General features: G+C 44.4%; 1 long non-coding RNA gene across 1 annotated transcript in view; it reads right to left on the reverse strand.

Moving 5' to 3' along the window:
• Positions 1–698: 698 nt before the first annotated feature.
• LOC105494354 (uncharacterized) overlaps positions 699–15220 on the reverse strand; it is an 82578-nt gene continuing 68056 nt past the window's right edge. The window contains exons 6-7 of the long non-coding RNA XR_011608316.1: positions 8558–8816; positions 699–725 (exon numbers count right to left, since the gene is read on the reverse strand). This is a non-coding gene — a long non-coding RNA (uncharacterized lncRNA). The remainder of the gene's footprint in view (positions 726–8557; positions 8817–15220) is intronic.

A 15220-nucleotide genomic window follows, 5' to 3' on the forward strand; every position in this document is an offset into this window, starting at 1 on the left:
CCTAAAAACTGTCTTCATGAATCTCAGCTGTCATTCACTGCTGCAACCTTGACCAATTTCCTTAACTGTCAGCCTCATTTTCCTAGTGTATGAGAGATGCCGTGTGCCCAGCATGGTGGAGTCAATGTTTTCTGCTATTTTAGAGTTTACAGCTCAACAGGTGGTCAGTTCAGTTTAGTGGATGTTCTTTTTTGTTTGTTGGTTTAGAGGCAAGGTCTCACTCTGTCGCCCAGGCTGGAGTGCAGTGGTGCAATTACAACTTACTGCAGCCTCAAACTCCTGGGGCCAAGCGATCCTCCTGCCTCAGCCTCCTGTGTAGCTGGGAATACAGGTGTGAATGTTCTTTACCACCTGTGTAGGATATGGAACTTCATCATGAGACTCCGCCCCTTCTGCTGCTGTTGTCCTCTGTCAATCACCTGCCTCTGAAGCCATCTCCCACATCAGTGGGGTGATTTTTGTTTCGAAGGACAAGCTGACAATGACAAGACTTCCCGCTTCCCCTCTAGGGTGCAGAGACAAGAACTGCAAGGTGCTGCTCCCTCCCGTGACTCCTAAGCTGCTAGATGAGAGCTGTGCTTCTCTTATCTGGGCCTCAGGACATGGCCCTGTGTTTCCAATCCTTCAGGTGAGGTTCCAGGATAGTGTGCAATGGTGGCACCCAGGGTGGACTTGGTCCCTCACTCTACAGAGGTAAGCCTGCAGCCTGCAACTGGCTAAGACAGCTGCAAAAAGGATTGGAAATGAACCAGTGAGTTCACCATGTCACCTCCTTCATTAAGCCCCTCACCTGCAACATAGAGCAGGTGGCAGCATTGCCTGGTGGTTAGGGACACTGGCTCTGCTACTTCTTCACCGTATGACCCAGGGCAAGCTGCTTAGCCTTCATGCCTCTCATTGCTCATCAATAAAATGCAGAAAGCCCTAGGGAAGTTACCAGCCACCCACTCCCTTTGGGGCCAGCATCTGCCTCGCTGGAGCATTGAGACAAGGCCCATGCTTGTGTGACTTGGTGTCTCTGCTGGCTCACTTTTCCGTTTAGTGTGCACACATACAGTCATTGTCCGACGCTTCCATTGGACGCCTTTGGAGATGGATTCTCTTGCTCTGGTGTGAGTCCTCTACAGGTTGGGAGACTGCTGCCACCAAAGGGAGAAGACGGTGGTACCGTGCACCTCCCTTCCCCACTTCTCAGGTCACATTAGCTGAACATGTGAAAATAATTAATGAACCTAATGATTGAGCAAATGGATCAATCATCCATCAGATGGAAATGACTTTATATGTTAATAAAGGATGGCAAGAATGGGCAAATGGTTAACTCCATGGGATAAGTCACAGTGAGTGATACAATTTCAGATGAGCCAGAAGCAAGGCGGGGGTGGTCTGGTCTTTTGTGGAATTCTTCAAACCCTTCCCCTTCAAACCAGTGGGTCCCCATCCTGAAGGATCATAGAGTCACCCAGGAGCTTCTAAAAATGCCACTCGCCAGGACTCGTGCCTTCCTCGCCAGCTCGAGGTTTCCGGGGCTCTGGATTACCAGGTGAGTCCAACAACCAGTGGCAGCAGGAAGCGAGGGGAGGTCAGGAGTGTGGAAGGACAGGGGTTCCCAAACTGCAGCCAGCATCTGGATTCTCTGAGTGTTTAATGAGGTACCACCTCAGATCAGTCGGAATGGCCATTACTAAAAGTCAAAACCGACAAAGGCTGGCAAGGCTGCAGGGAAGAGAAAATGCTTATACCTTATTGGTGGGAATGTTGATTAGCTCAGCCACTGTGGAAAGCAGTTTGGAGATTTCTCAAAGCTTTGAAAACTGGGCTATCATTCAACTGAGCCATCCAATTACTGGGTATATGTCCAAAGGAAAATAAACGATTCTACCAAAACACACACGTATGCAGATGTTCATCGCAGCACTGTTCCCAATAGCAAAGATATGGAATCAACCTAAATGGCCATCACTGGTGGACTGGATAAAGAAAATATGGTACATAGACACCATAGAATACGATAGAGCCTTAAAAAAGAATGAGATCATGTCCTTTGCAGCAACATGGATGCAGCTAGAGGCCATTATTCTAAGTGAATTAATGCAGGAACAGAAAACAAATACCGCATGGTCTCACTTACAGGTGGGCCTAAACACAGAGCACATGTGGACATAAATGTGGGAACAATAGACACTGCAGGCTATTAGAGTGCGGAGCGAGGGGGCAAAGGGGTAAAAGCTAACCCATCCTGGGTGACGGGATAACCTGGACCCCAAACCTCAGCATCATGCAATATACCCAAGTAACAAACCTGCACACGTGCCCTCTGAATCTGAAATAAAAGTTGAAATTATTAAAAAAAAATTTTTTTTTAAATTAAAACCGGCCAGGTGTGGTGGCTCACGCCTGTAATCCCAGCACTTTGGAATTTGGAATTTGGCTTTATGAATTAGAAATAAAGTTTTCAGAAAATGGACAGAGTCCCAGGCAGGTCACTGTCTCAGCATGCAGAGAGGAGAGGCACCGTCAACATCTGACCTTGATGGACCTTGAGGTCCCATCCATCCTTGTCTGATGAGAAGGTGAGACTCATGGGGGTCTCAGTATTCATCAGCCTCAGGTAAGGTTTGTTTGTTTGTTTGTTTGATTTTTGAGACAGAGTCTCGCTCTGTTGCTTAGGGTAGAGGGCAGTGGCATGATCTCCGCTCACTGCAACCTCTCCCTCCTGGGTTCAAGCAATTCTCCTGCCTCAGCCTCCTGAGTAGCTGGGACTACAGGCATGCGCCACTAGCCTGACTAATTTTTGTATTTTTAGTAGAGACGGAGCTTCTCCACGTTGGCCAGGCTGGTCCCAAAGTCCTGACCTCAGGTGATCCACCCACCTCGGCCTCCCAAAGTTCTGAGATTACAGGCGTGAGCCACTGCCCCAGCTGGTAAGATGCTTCTTAAGGCAGAGAGAGACCAGGCAAAGGGTAAGGCAGTGGAATCAGGAGCTAGGTCTCTAGCTCCTTTCTGAACTGCATCAATGACATCAGAGAAAGAAAACAAACTTCTGCCCACGCCATGGAGCAAATAGGACCTCATCTCACAGCCTCCGCATTATCGTGAGCTGGCCTGATGCTTCCAGCTAAGCTACGTGCTCTCCAGTTGGACAGAAATAATTTCCGAGAATGTCCACTCAGGCCAGATCACGCTAAATCCCATACATCTTCCACTCTTGCTAAGTAAGCAACTGCTGCATCTTTCCCAGTTCCAACTTTGGTCCCCCTCTACTCTGCCCTCCCTAGAGATGAGAGATGTATTGAGATACTCCCTCATAGAATCACCCCTGGCCTCTGGCAACTCCCCACTAGAGAAAACCTCTGCTTCCTTAGACCCTCCCAAAAATCACCCAACCAAAGCCCAAACCCGGTAGTAGGTTGTTTCCAACATCTTCTTACTCTGAGACCCCCTGCAGTTCTCAAGCTGTGTGTGCTCTCTCACTGCAACTTCTAATAAACCCAACTTGTTCAACTATAGATGTGTTCCTGGTGGCTTTCGGCCACAGGGCAAGTGGTCAGTATGAGTTAAGTACCATTCTCCAAGCTTGTTGAAATATTCTTTGCTGACAGATTACTGAACACTCTCTATGTCAGGAACCCCCCGGGTATCTCAGGCCATATACAAGGTCAGGATCATGAGGAGACTCCGCCCCTTCTGCTGCTGTTGTCCTCTGTCAATCACCTGCCTCCGAAGCCATCTCCCACATCACCAGTCAGGGATCCCCACAGCAAGCACATCTTCAATGAGCATCTACAGGCTAAGCTCTGGGCTAAAGCTTATGGGGAAAAGCCTTGCCCCTATATAATTTTGATTACCCACCAAGTACTAAAAGTGGTGTGGACACAGTACACTTCTCATGCGGTCCTGAAAGCTTCCATCTGTAGAAAGTACAAGATGAACACATTCTAATAAACGGGAAGTTATGAACCAGCTACGTCATCCATCAGCTCTTTCTTATCAGGGAATTGGCAGGATACATGAACAAAAGGATAATTATTTATTAATGGTTACTTGAAACCTGGGGTTTCCTCACCTGATTTCAAAACACACAGGGCCATTTATTTTAAGTGGTTTCCGGACTTTGATAGATTGAATACTCGTCTGTGCTGGCAAAGGCATACACGCAGTGATGCTAACTAGAGTAACTATAGAAACTATCCTATCCTGATACAGCCTTAGAACATCTCCAAACAATCATCCGCATAAAGGAAACATCAAGGGAATAGAAAAACCATCTGTTCTCTATAGCTAGAACACTTGAACAGCTTGTAAAGGGAAAAAAATGGAAACCTCACAACAAAAAATCTGGCAGATGATAAACACAAGATTTGCGAGTTTATCAGCCAGTTGCTGCAGACCAAGATCAATATACAAAGAAAGGACACAGTCATAACCCAGGACCTCTGATTGGAATGAAAAGACAGACAGAAAAACTTGAAAGGTTTGAGGCTGATTACAGCTATACTACCCCGAGCCCACTACTCACAGAAAGCTATTTATTTTCTTTACAGATGATGGAAAATTCCAAACAGAATAAAATTATACAGAATGTTGCAAGATAAAGCATTTCTTTGGGTGTTTCTAGCTCAGCTGCAAACAGAATGTAGTGAAGTCCCACGAGGAAGGTATGCTCTGTTGTAATGTCTAAGTCGATTTTGCAGATTTGAAAGTCACAGCCAATCCAAAGACGATTTCAACCCAAGTTCTTTCGTGAAATAAGCAAAAGTTCCAAATAGTTCCCAGCTCCTAAATCCCAGATCTGACTCTTTCTAAATGTGTCTTTTTTTCCTGTCTCTTCTTGTTCACCTCTTCTGTAGCTGCAGGTGTTTTTCAGCCAACAGTTTGACTTCAACGAAGTCAGCAGCATCCTGAGTCAAACCCGGCTGGAGTCCCTCTGCTCAGAGCAGCGTTGCGTGGGTGTGTCACACAGATGGGCACAGTCACCCAGGCCACAGGGCTTCTCTAGAAGCTGGAGGGAACCTTGGCTAGGGCTTAACCTGCTTCGGTTCACCACTTCTCTGCCAAGCCCTTTTCTGTGGAATTTCCATCTGCCTCTCCACAGCAATGACTTGAAAACTGGCAACATAAGGTACTAGTTACTGAATAGGGCATTTTAATTTCTTTCAAAGTCCTTCTAAAGCCGTTTAATGTGTGTGTTTAGGCATCTCTCCCAAAATACAATGTCCTATTTTGGCTCCCCTTTGTTTTTCTCTACGTCCTAATCCCGTTACCCAAAGGGAACCACTGTTAGTAGTTTTATGTGAGTCTGTTTACGTCATCAAACATTTACTTAAGTTTCAAACCAAAATTACGTCATATCTTTCATCTTGTTCTACAACCTGCTATCTTACTTTACAATGGTTATGGGTGTCTTTGGAATACACTAATTGCAAGTATACTTAAAGGTTGCACTGCCATCCATTGCATCAAGACATCCTCAGATGTCCATTCAGTCTCCTAATTTCTCCCGATGATAGTGTTGCAGTCAACAGCTTTGAACATGAAAGAAAATGCAATGTGCTGGTATGCTTGTAACTGTGTTATTTCAAGATGTTGAGATGAATGTAGATCATTTCACCTACCTACGGCCCTATTGCCTTCTCCCCAGACATGAGTACCTCCCAGTTAAGTGAGCAGCTGAGCTTGGCAATAACTGTCTTTTACCCCTACATGTAATTGAGCACCAAGTGCCATCTTGTCTTGCTTTTCAATACTTCCCAAATGAATCCATTCTTTTTCTGTCTCTCCTCCCATCTTGAGCAACTACCATCTCTTATCTGGGATACCACACCATCCGCAATGTGGTGCTCTCTACTCCTCTTACGTGTCTGTAATCCAGCCACCTGGTGATACTGATCATACTCAATTCACCTGTGATTATTCCCCTACTAAGACCCTTCACAGGGGTCCATGGTCCTTGGGATACAATAAACACTTCTCAGCATTCACTTCTCAGGGTACCTTGCTTTCCTTCTCAGCCCTCTCTGCTGCCTTTTCCCACCTGGCAGCCCACAGTCCAGACAGGAATGTGGAACGACGTTCACCTCCTCAAAAGTGTCACTTTCTCTCCTCCCCTCAAGCGTCTGCACCTGCTATGCCCTAAGCTTGGATCAATTTGCCATTTATTCATCTCCCTCAAGCCCCCTGAGACTGTGGCTTTACGTGAAGTAAGTTCAAATGCTCCTCTCCTCAGGAAGTCCTTCCTGAGCTCTCCACTAGTCCAGGCTAGATCTTCTCCTCTCCCCTTCCCTCCTGCATCACTCGTGACATTTTTATAATTGCATGTTGATTTATGCATTCACCCTGACAGGGGCCACTCTCAGGAAACCCTCTCCACAAGGCACTCTGGTCTCCAGTGGTCCCCACGTGTGCATATCTCTCCTTCTATGGGAGCTAAATGAGAAAAGTAGACTTCTTAATTTTTAAGCTCGGTACAAGATATGTGCACCCCTTCCCAGAGATAAGCTACCATCTGTCTCATGAGAAGACAGCACACGAGCCTATCCCTATGAAAGGTTTGTCATCATTTAGACAAACCTGACAAAAACAAGAAATGGTGAAAGGATTCCCTATTTAATAAATGGTGCTGGGTAAACTGGCTAGCCATATGTAGAAAGCTGAAACTGGATCCCTTCCTTACACCTTCTACAAAAATTAATTCAAGGTGGATTAGAGACTTAAATGCTAGACCTAAAACCATAAAAACCCTAGAAGAAAACCTAGGCAATACCATTCAGGACATAGGCATGGGCAAGGACTTCAAGTCTAAAATACCGAAAGCAATGGCAACAAAAGCCAAAATTGACAAATGGGATCTAATTAAACTAAAGAGCTTCTGCACAGCAAAAGAAACTACCATCAGAGTGAACAGGCAACCTACAGAATGGGAGAAAATTTTTGCAATCTACTCATCTGACAAAGGGTTAATATCCAGAACCTACAAAGAACTCAAACAAATTTACAATAAAAAACCAGACAACTCCATCAGAAAGTGGGCAGAGGATATGAACAGACACTTCTCAAAAGACGACATTTATGCAGTTGATAGACGCATGAAAAAATGCTCATCATCACTGGTCATCAGAGAAATGCAAATCAAAAACACAACAAGACACCATCTCACGCCAGTTAGAATGGTGATCATTAAAAAGTCAGGAAACAACAGATGCTGGAGAAGATGTGGAGAAATAGGAACACTTTTACACTGTTGGTGGGACTATAAACTAGTTCAACCATTGTGGAAGACAGTGTGGCGATTCCTCAAGGATCTAGAACTAGAAATGCCATTTGACCCAGCCATCCCATTACTGGGGATATACCCAAAGGACTATAAATCATGCCGCTATAAAGACATGTGCACATGTATGTTTATTGTGGCACTATTCACAATAGCAAAGACTTAGAACCAACCCAAATGTCCATCAGTGACAGACTGGATTAAGAAAATGTGCCACATGTACACCATGGAATACTATGCAGCCATAAAAAAGGATGAGTTCATGTCCTTTGTAGGGACATGGATGCAGCTGGAAACCATCATTCTCAGCAAACTATTGCAAGAACAGAAAACCAAACACCGCATGTTCTCACTCATAGGTGGAACCTGAACAATGAGAACACTTGGACACAGGAAGGGGAACATCACACACCAGGGCCTGTTGTGGGGTGTGGGGAGCAGGGAGGGATAGCATTAGGAGATATACCTAATGTAAATGACGAGTTAATGAGTGCAGCACACCAACATGGCACATGTATACATATGTAACAAACCTGCATGTTGTGCACATGTACCCTAGAAGTTAAAGTATAATAATAAAAAAATACCCCCCCAAAAAAAAGAAGAAAAAGAAAACATGCTTCTTTCTCCTTGTTGTTGTTTTTAATGTTTCTGTTGAAGAGACAATACAGCAGCCTATGAAGTGAGGGAGAGAGGATCAAGTACCCCTGGGTGTTCCAACTTTTTTCCATAAATCTAACCATATGGAACAAAACTCCCAATGGGAGAATCACCACCTGGTCCCAGGAGAACAATGCCAGCATCAACCAAGCTATACCACTTCTGAAGTCCAAGACTGTTTGGACCAAAGAAAAACCCAAACAAGCAAACACACACACAAAACGTAGCAGAGGGCTGAAGCCCGTTGTCTAATACCTACAACTTGCTTAGCAATGAACTTTTTCAGGAATAAAGGGATCGTGAATCCCTTTGACTGGTCTCTGCATCTTGGAGTTCTGAACTGAGAGTCATATTAGTGTATTAGTGTATTGCCTGGGGAGTATGAGCTCTGATTTGGGCAAATCCTGGAACACGCCCACTCTGCCAGCTCCATACATTCAGGGATCTAACTGTCTCATTTATCATGAATCTCCACACCTCGCACGGTGCATAAACCATGGCAGGTGCTTGAAAAATAGTGCCGGAATAAATTAAAAACTGATTGAGAAGAGACAATAAAAGCCATCAAGAACAATTGTCCCACCCAATTTTCCCCCATAAATGACAGAATGTTCTAGAATTCCATACCTGGAGAATTCCCAGATCCTTTCTAAAGTGACAGGAGGCAAAAAGACAGCGGGTTGGAAGCTCAAGGAGTGGACTATTGGGTGGAGGCAGTAGGGACACGGGTCCTATCCGCCTTCCAAGGTAGTCCATTGGTATGCATCACTGATAAAATGATGGAGGGAAGGCATCTCTTCCAGCTTCATTACGGGGAAGACCAGCACGCAGAATCAGAGGCTGACTGGTGTCATCCAGACACAAAGACACTACTTGAGGATGCTGCCTAGAATGGAGGGAATATACTACATCAGTCAAAGGCCCCAGGGTTTATTTCAGTTCTGTGCGTACTTTTAACATCGTAAGGTGAAGCTGCAGCACCCTGAGAGAGAAACAGCCATATCTGCATGCTCCACCGCATAAGACACTGAATCCCCAGACCATACACTTCCTGAGTGAGCCAGAGAGAATCCATTTAATGAAGACTTGGATCAGGATTTCCCATACTGTGTTTCATGGAGCATTGTGCTTTGAGCTACTCCAGGAAATCAGTGGTTACCTGGTCAGACAAGTAAAAAAAATGCTGCACATTCTACTTCCTTATTTTTATTTATTTTTTATTTTTTTGAGATACAGGCTCTCTGTGCTGCCCAGACTGGAGTGCAGTGGCATGATGTTGGCTCACTGAAACCTCTGCCTCCCGGATTCAAGCAATTCTCTTGCCTCAGCCTCCTGAGTAGCTGGGATTACAGACGTGCACAACCATGCCTGGCTAATTTTTGTGATTTTAGTAGAGACAGCGTTTCACCATGTTTGCCAGGCTGGTCTTGAACTCCTGACCTCAAATGATCCACTCACCCTCCTCGGCCTCCCAAAGTGCTGGGATTACAGGCGTGAGCCACCACACCTGGCCAGATCTTACTTCCTTCCTTAAAAAGAAATAATCTAAATTAAAAACTCATTAACCCCTTAAAAAGGAAGGACATTTTGACACATACTGCAACGTGGAAGAACCTGGAGGATGTTAGGCTCAGTAAAATAAGCCAGTCCCAAAAGGATGAATACAGCACCATCTCACTTGTATGAGATCCGTAGAGTAGTCAAATTCATAGACAGAAAGTAGAATGGGGGTTACTGGGAGTTGGGGGAAGAGGGAACAGGGAGTTATTCTTTTAGTGGGGAAAAAGTTTGTTTGGAATGATGCAAAAGTTCTACAGACAGATGATGGTGATGATTGCACAGCAATGTGAATGTAGCTAACACCATTGAACTATACACCTAAGGATGCTTAGCATAGTAAATTTTATGTTATGTGTATTTTTACCACAATCTTTAAAAATTAAAAAAAAAAAAATCTCATTAACCCAGAGTTGACCCAAATTTTCCTTCATGGAATAACTCTCAAAAATTCTTTTAACCTATCACCACCTCCCTCCCAACAACTGCTGTTGCCATGGGATATATCAACTAGTCTAGGGCTTGAAAGTGAAATTCTAAGCTTGAGGGTTTTCGGGGAGGGGGACTGACACTGTTAGGAACTGATGGTCATAGATAACAAAGCTAAACCTGTTTTGAATTGGAGTGGGACTAAGGAAATGGACTTGCCTGCTCCCTAGCTGTTCCCCAGGATATTGTCTTTGTTGGAGAACAGATCACAGGCCACAAGGAGGTGGCTGCCTCCAACATTTAGGAGAGGATCCTATGATATTGCTTAGAGCTGTAGAGATCCTGTCGCTGACAGCTCCGTGGCTTCTGCCTTCCATTTTTTCCTTTAATCTAGTTCCCACCTAAGACAGAGAAAGATCATTTGCTCCATTTCCACGTCCTTGGCCAAATTTCACACTTGCTCAAAGGAAAACGATTTTATTTTTGTCACACGCAGTGTCCCACATTTGCTATTACAAGAAGACCTGTGTATTATTCTCACACTGCCATAAAGACGTACTCAAGACTGGGTAATTCATAAAGAAAAGAGGCTTAATTGACTCACAGTTCCACTGGCTGGGAGGCCTCAGGAAACTTATAATCATGGCAAAAGGGGAAGCAGGCACCTTCTTCACAAGGCGGCAGGAGAGAGTGAAGCAAAAGAGGGACTTTCAAACACTTACGAAACCATCAGATCTCATGAGAATTCACTCACTGGCATGAGAACAGCATGGGGAAACTGCTCCCTTCATCCAATCAGCTCCCTTCTTTGACATGTGGGGATTACAGGTCCCTCCCTCCATATATGGAGATTACAATTCAAGGTGAGATTTGGGGGAGGACACAGAGTCAAACCATATCAACCTATTTTTACCAGTTGTTTTGAACCACATGAAATTGTCAAATTTGACCATCTTTGACCTGCTAAAATAGCAACTTCAAATGGTTTAAATTAAAAAGCTGTGTGCTGATCCTGCCTCCTAACCCCAGCAGAAGTTGTTTTCCACAAAGTATACTCCAGGAAATGCATCTTTGAGCACATGATTTTTGATCCAAATGTCCTCTAGCAATATCGGCCATGACCTTGTATTCTACGCTAGCCTCCACCCCACATTTGTCTGCTTACGATCTCCTTTCCTGCCCACCTCACAGACATCACCTGGACTTTAAATGAAGCACCAGGCATGGAGCGGGAGCACTCAGCTTCCTGTGCGGGAACACTCAGCCTTCCACACTGCCACTCTCTCCATGCTCCCTGTGTATTTTCTCTTGAGGTGGGGCAATGGCAACCACATCCTCTAGGCTCAAAGGGTTTTTCTTTTCTTTAAAACACCTAGCATTAAACGCGCACACACGTCTTCATCCCAATCGCCTGCTACAACCCTCAATTCTTTATTATCACTATTATTATTATTTCAATAGTTTTGGGAAAAACAGGTAGTGTTTGGTTACATGGGTAAGTTCTTTAGTGGTGATTTCTGATTTAGGTGCAACCGTCACCCAAGCAGTGTACAAGCGCCCAATGTGTAGTCTTATCCCTCAGCCTCCTGCCACCGTTCCCCCAGAATCCCCAGAGTCCATTATGCCTCTCCATCCTCATAGCTTAGCTCTCACTTATAAGTGAGAACATACGATGTTTGGTTTCCCATTCCTGAGTTACTTCATTTATATAGAATAACGATCTCCAGCTCCATCCAGGTTGCTGTGAATACCATTATTTCATTCCTTTTTATAGCTGAGTAGTATTCCATTGTATATATATACCACATTTTCTTTATCCACTCTACAATACCAAATGCTTAATTCGCCTTTCTTCCTCCCTTCTTGTTCTAAGTAATTCCATAGTAAGATATTTCCACCTTGGTGTGTCTGCACAAAACTTCCCACTCCTACCTCTGGTGCTTTAGTACCTGCCTTTTCTACTTGAAATATCTCCCCACCTCCAACCTGAATCCCATGGGAAATTTGGAACTTATTTCTAAACCACCTCCTTCTGTGTGGTTTTCCAAAACACCCTACACCTTTGCCTTCTGCATCAGAGGGACTTCACTTGTACATACAAATGGAAATACTATTTGTTACCCAGGCCTGCTATGCTAATACAGATCAGGAAATGCTTATTTATTTTACATATCTGCTTAACCATTTGGTTTTCCTACTCCACTCTAAACACCTTTAAAGCAATAAATTCATACATATATTATGTATTTGTATATATAATAAATGCATACAAAATTACAAATGTAATTTTGACACTTATATTTGAAATTCCTTAAGTTTCTGTTGCTAGCCAATGTCTTAGTATGCTTGGGCACTTATAAATGACAGAAACTTATTTCTCTCAGTCTAGAGGCTGAAAATCCAAGATCAAGGTGCTGGCAGATTTGATATCTGCTAAGGGCACACTTCCTTCATGGGAGAGCATCTTCTCACTGTAACCTCCCAGGTGGATGGGGCAAACAAGTTCCCTCCTGCCTCTTTTATAAGGGCCCTAATCCCACGCATGAGGGCATCACCCTCATGATCTAATCCCCTTCCAAAGGCCCCACCTCCAAATACCATTCCCTTAAGGATTAGGATTTCAACATAGGAATTTTGGGGAGACATGAACATTTAGACCATAGCACCCAACTAGTGAACCATCAGGCCCTAGGTCTCCCACAAACACCCCCCAACCACATACACACACACACACACACACACACACACACACACACACACACACACACCAGTCTCTTCTTACTCAAACCAGGAAGAAAAAATATTTTATTCATGATAGGCTCAGCCAGCTTAGGCAGATTCACCATGAAACTCAATGAGCTTAATCTTTCCAGTCCCTCCTTTCCTCCAGTCTCTTTCAAGGTCCTGTACCTAATTTTAAATTAATAACTTATCTTTTGCTTAAGGAAGGCCCCCCAAATTCTGTAAACTCCAGGCCCCACAATCCTGAATTCTAGCCACTGAACAACACGGCTAATCCCTACTGAATTTGTTCCTTCCTCTCCCTCCTGAATTGTTCTCCTTTTGCATTTCTACAGCCTAATCTTCTGCAGATCAGCGGGCTGCTATTTTCCCAGGTGGATCCCATTTCCTTCCTTCCTTCCTCCTTCTTGAGCACACTTCTAACCTCTTTGTTTATCCTTCTGCACTAAGACTTGATCTGTGCTTCCTCTAACACCAGCCAAGTTCGTATTCCTGGAAGAATTCACGTGCATCCTGTGACTAGTTCTTCTGACTCATTGATAAAGATTTTTAATATACTCCGTTCTCACAGTTACCCCAGGGGCATTCTGCTAAACACCTTCTTGCAGATAGATCTGCTGCCATTTATTTATCAGTTCCATTACATTCGGTTTATAGTTTTGGAGGCAGGTTTCAAGCTGCATCAGAGTTTTCCTATTCCAGCCAATTTGAACTTGTTTTGCAAGTAAAATTTCATGGGACATTTTCATCAAGCGCTTTCCTAGAGTCCAAATAGATGACATCTGTTGTGTTTCTTCTGACCATCCATGTATTGGGTTGTGTGTGTGTGTACAGACGTGCACATTTCTTTTCAAGAAGCAAGCCTTTAAGCCTGCCTGGCATCACTGGTACCTAAAAAACCCACCCACGTGGCTGTTGGTCCCAGATTTCATTACTCTCTGGTTTGGTGCTAATTAGTTTGCATGGGTTAGGATTTTTCTTCCCTCTTATAATTTGTCTTATACTATAAACAATTGTTTTAGCTTTAACAGTGAAGTTGAGCTTATGGAACTAGATTTCACAAAATCACCTTATCCTTCATTCTATGACCTCGGGGATTCACTCTTTGCTCCCAGCTGCTTCTCATCAAAGCTAATTCCCTCCCACAACATTCCCCCAGCTCCCAGTGCTGACACCAATCTCCCCATTACACACGATGACTCAGGGTGCTTGGGAAGCAGATTCTCATTTCCTGTCTTTTCCCGCAGCTTGCTGCCGCCTCCCTATGGTATGTTTCCCGGTTGGACAAGCAGCTCAGAATGCCCCCTGCCCATCTCACTTCATAATTTGTGTCAGTACTTCCTGGAGTGGGACTGCTTCCCTTGGAAGTTGCTGGAAGGTGGAGTTAATTCAGGTCATGGTGTTCCGGCTGCAAAGGGTCCCGCTGGACCAGAGGCTTCATGGAGGGGTGGGGCTAATGGAGCAGAGATGGAGAATGGAAGCTGAAAAGAAGATTCCAAACTGAAAGGAGTTTACACTGGCAGTGATTTGTACAAGACAAAAGGAGAAAAACTGGAAAAACCGAGATCATATTAAAGTGAACAAATAAGGATCAACAGCTTCAGAGAAATGAAGACATTGCTAATAACAATCAGTGATGAGGGAGATATGGTTTGGCCGTGTCCCCGTCCAAATCCCATCTTGAATTATAGCTCCCATAATTCCTACAAGTTATGGGAGGGACTCAATGGGAGGTAACTGAATCATGGGAGTGGGTCTTTCCCGTGCTGTTGTCATGATAGTGAATAAGCCTCGTGAGAACGGATGGTTTTTAAAAAGGGGAGTTCCCTTGCACACACACTCTTGCCCATCACCATGTAAGACGTGCCTTTGCTCTTTCTCCACCTCCATCGAGATTATGATGCCTTCCAGTTATGTGGAACTGTGAGTCCATTAAACCAGTTTCCTTTAGAAATTACCCAGTCTTGGGTATGTTTTTGTTAGCAGCATGAGAACAGACTAATACAGGAGGTAAATTTCTTCCCCCACCAAATGAACATGGAAGGCATTAAAGGCTTTGAAGTTAAAGGTAGGAAGCGTGCTGGATGTGAAAAGTGTGAAAGCTTCTTTCTCTCAAGGAATCCTGACTTCTGCAGGTACAGAGGACAGGGAAGCCTAATGATCACTCAGAGAGTGAATGAAGGCTGGGAGCTGGTAGAGGATAGAGGATGCCACTGCCACCAGCCCTCACTGCACTTCCTTCAGGTAAGACAGGGAGGAAGTGAGAGGGCACAGAGGCCACACATTCAGTTTTGCTGTCATCAATTCCTAGAGTCACAAGTTTTATCTCCTGACACATTTCTGATACAGTGCTTAGGACATCCTGCCCTTCAAAAACAGCTCAGGAAATAAACCTTGTGACTTTAGGCATTGAGCCATTCTTGGGATCGAAAATCTGTGACCTATAGAGTATGGAATGATAGACACTGGAGACTAGGAAGGATGAAGGGTGGAAGCGGGTGAGAGATGAGAAATTATCAGAGCCACTGGAACCAGAGTGACTCCATCTTGAAGAGGGGCTGG

This window comes from Macaca nemestrina, chromosome 9, assembly GCF_043159975.1.
Source record: "Macaca nemestrina isolate mMacNem1 chromosome 9, mMacNem.hap1, whole genome shotgun sequence".
NCBI lineage: Eukaryota > Metazoa > Chordata > Mammalia > Primates > Cercopithecidae > Macaca > Macaca nemestrina.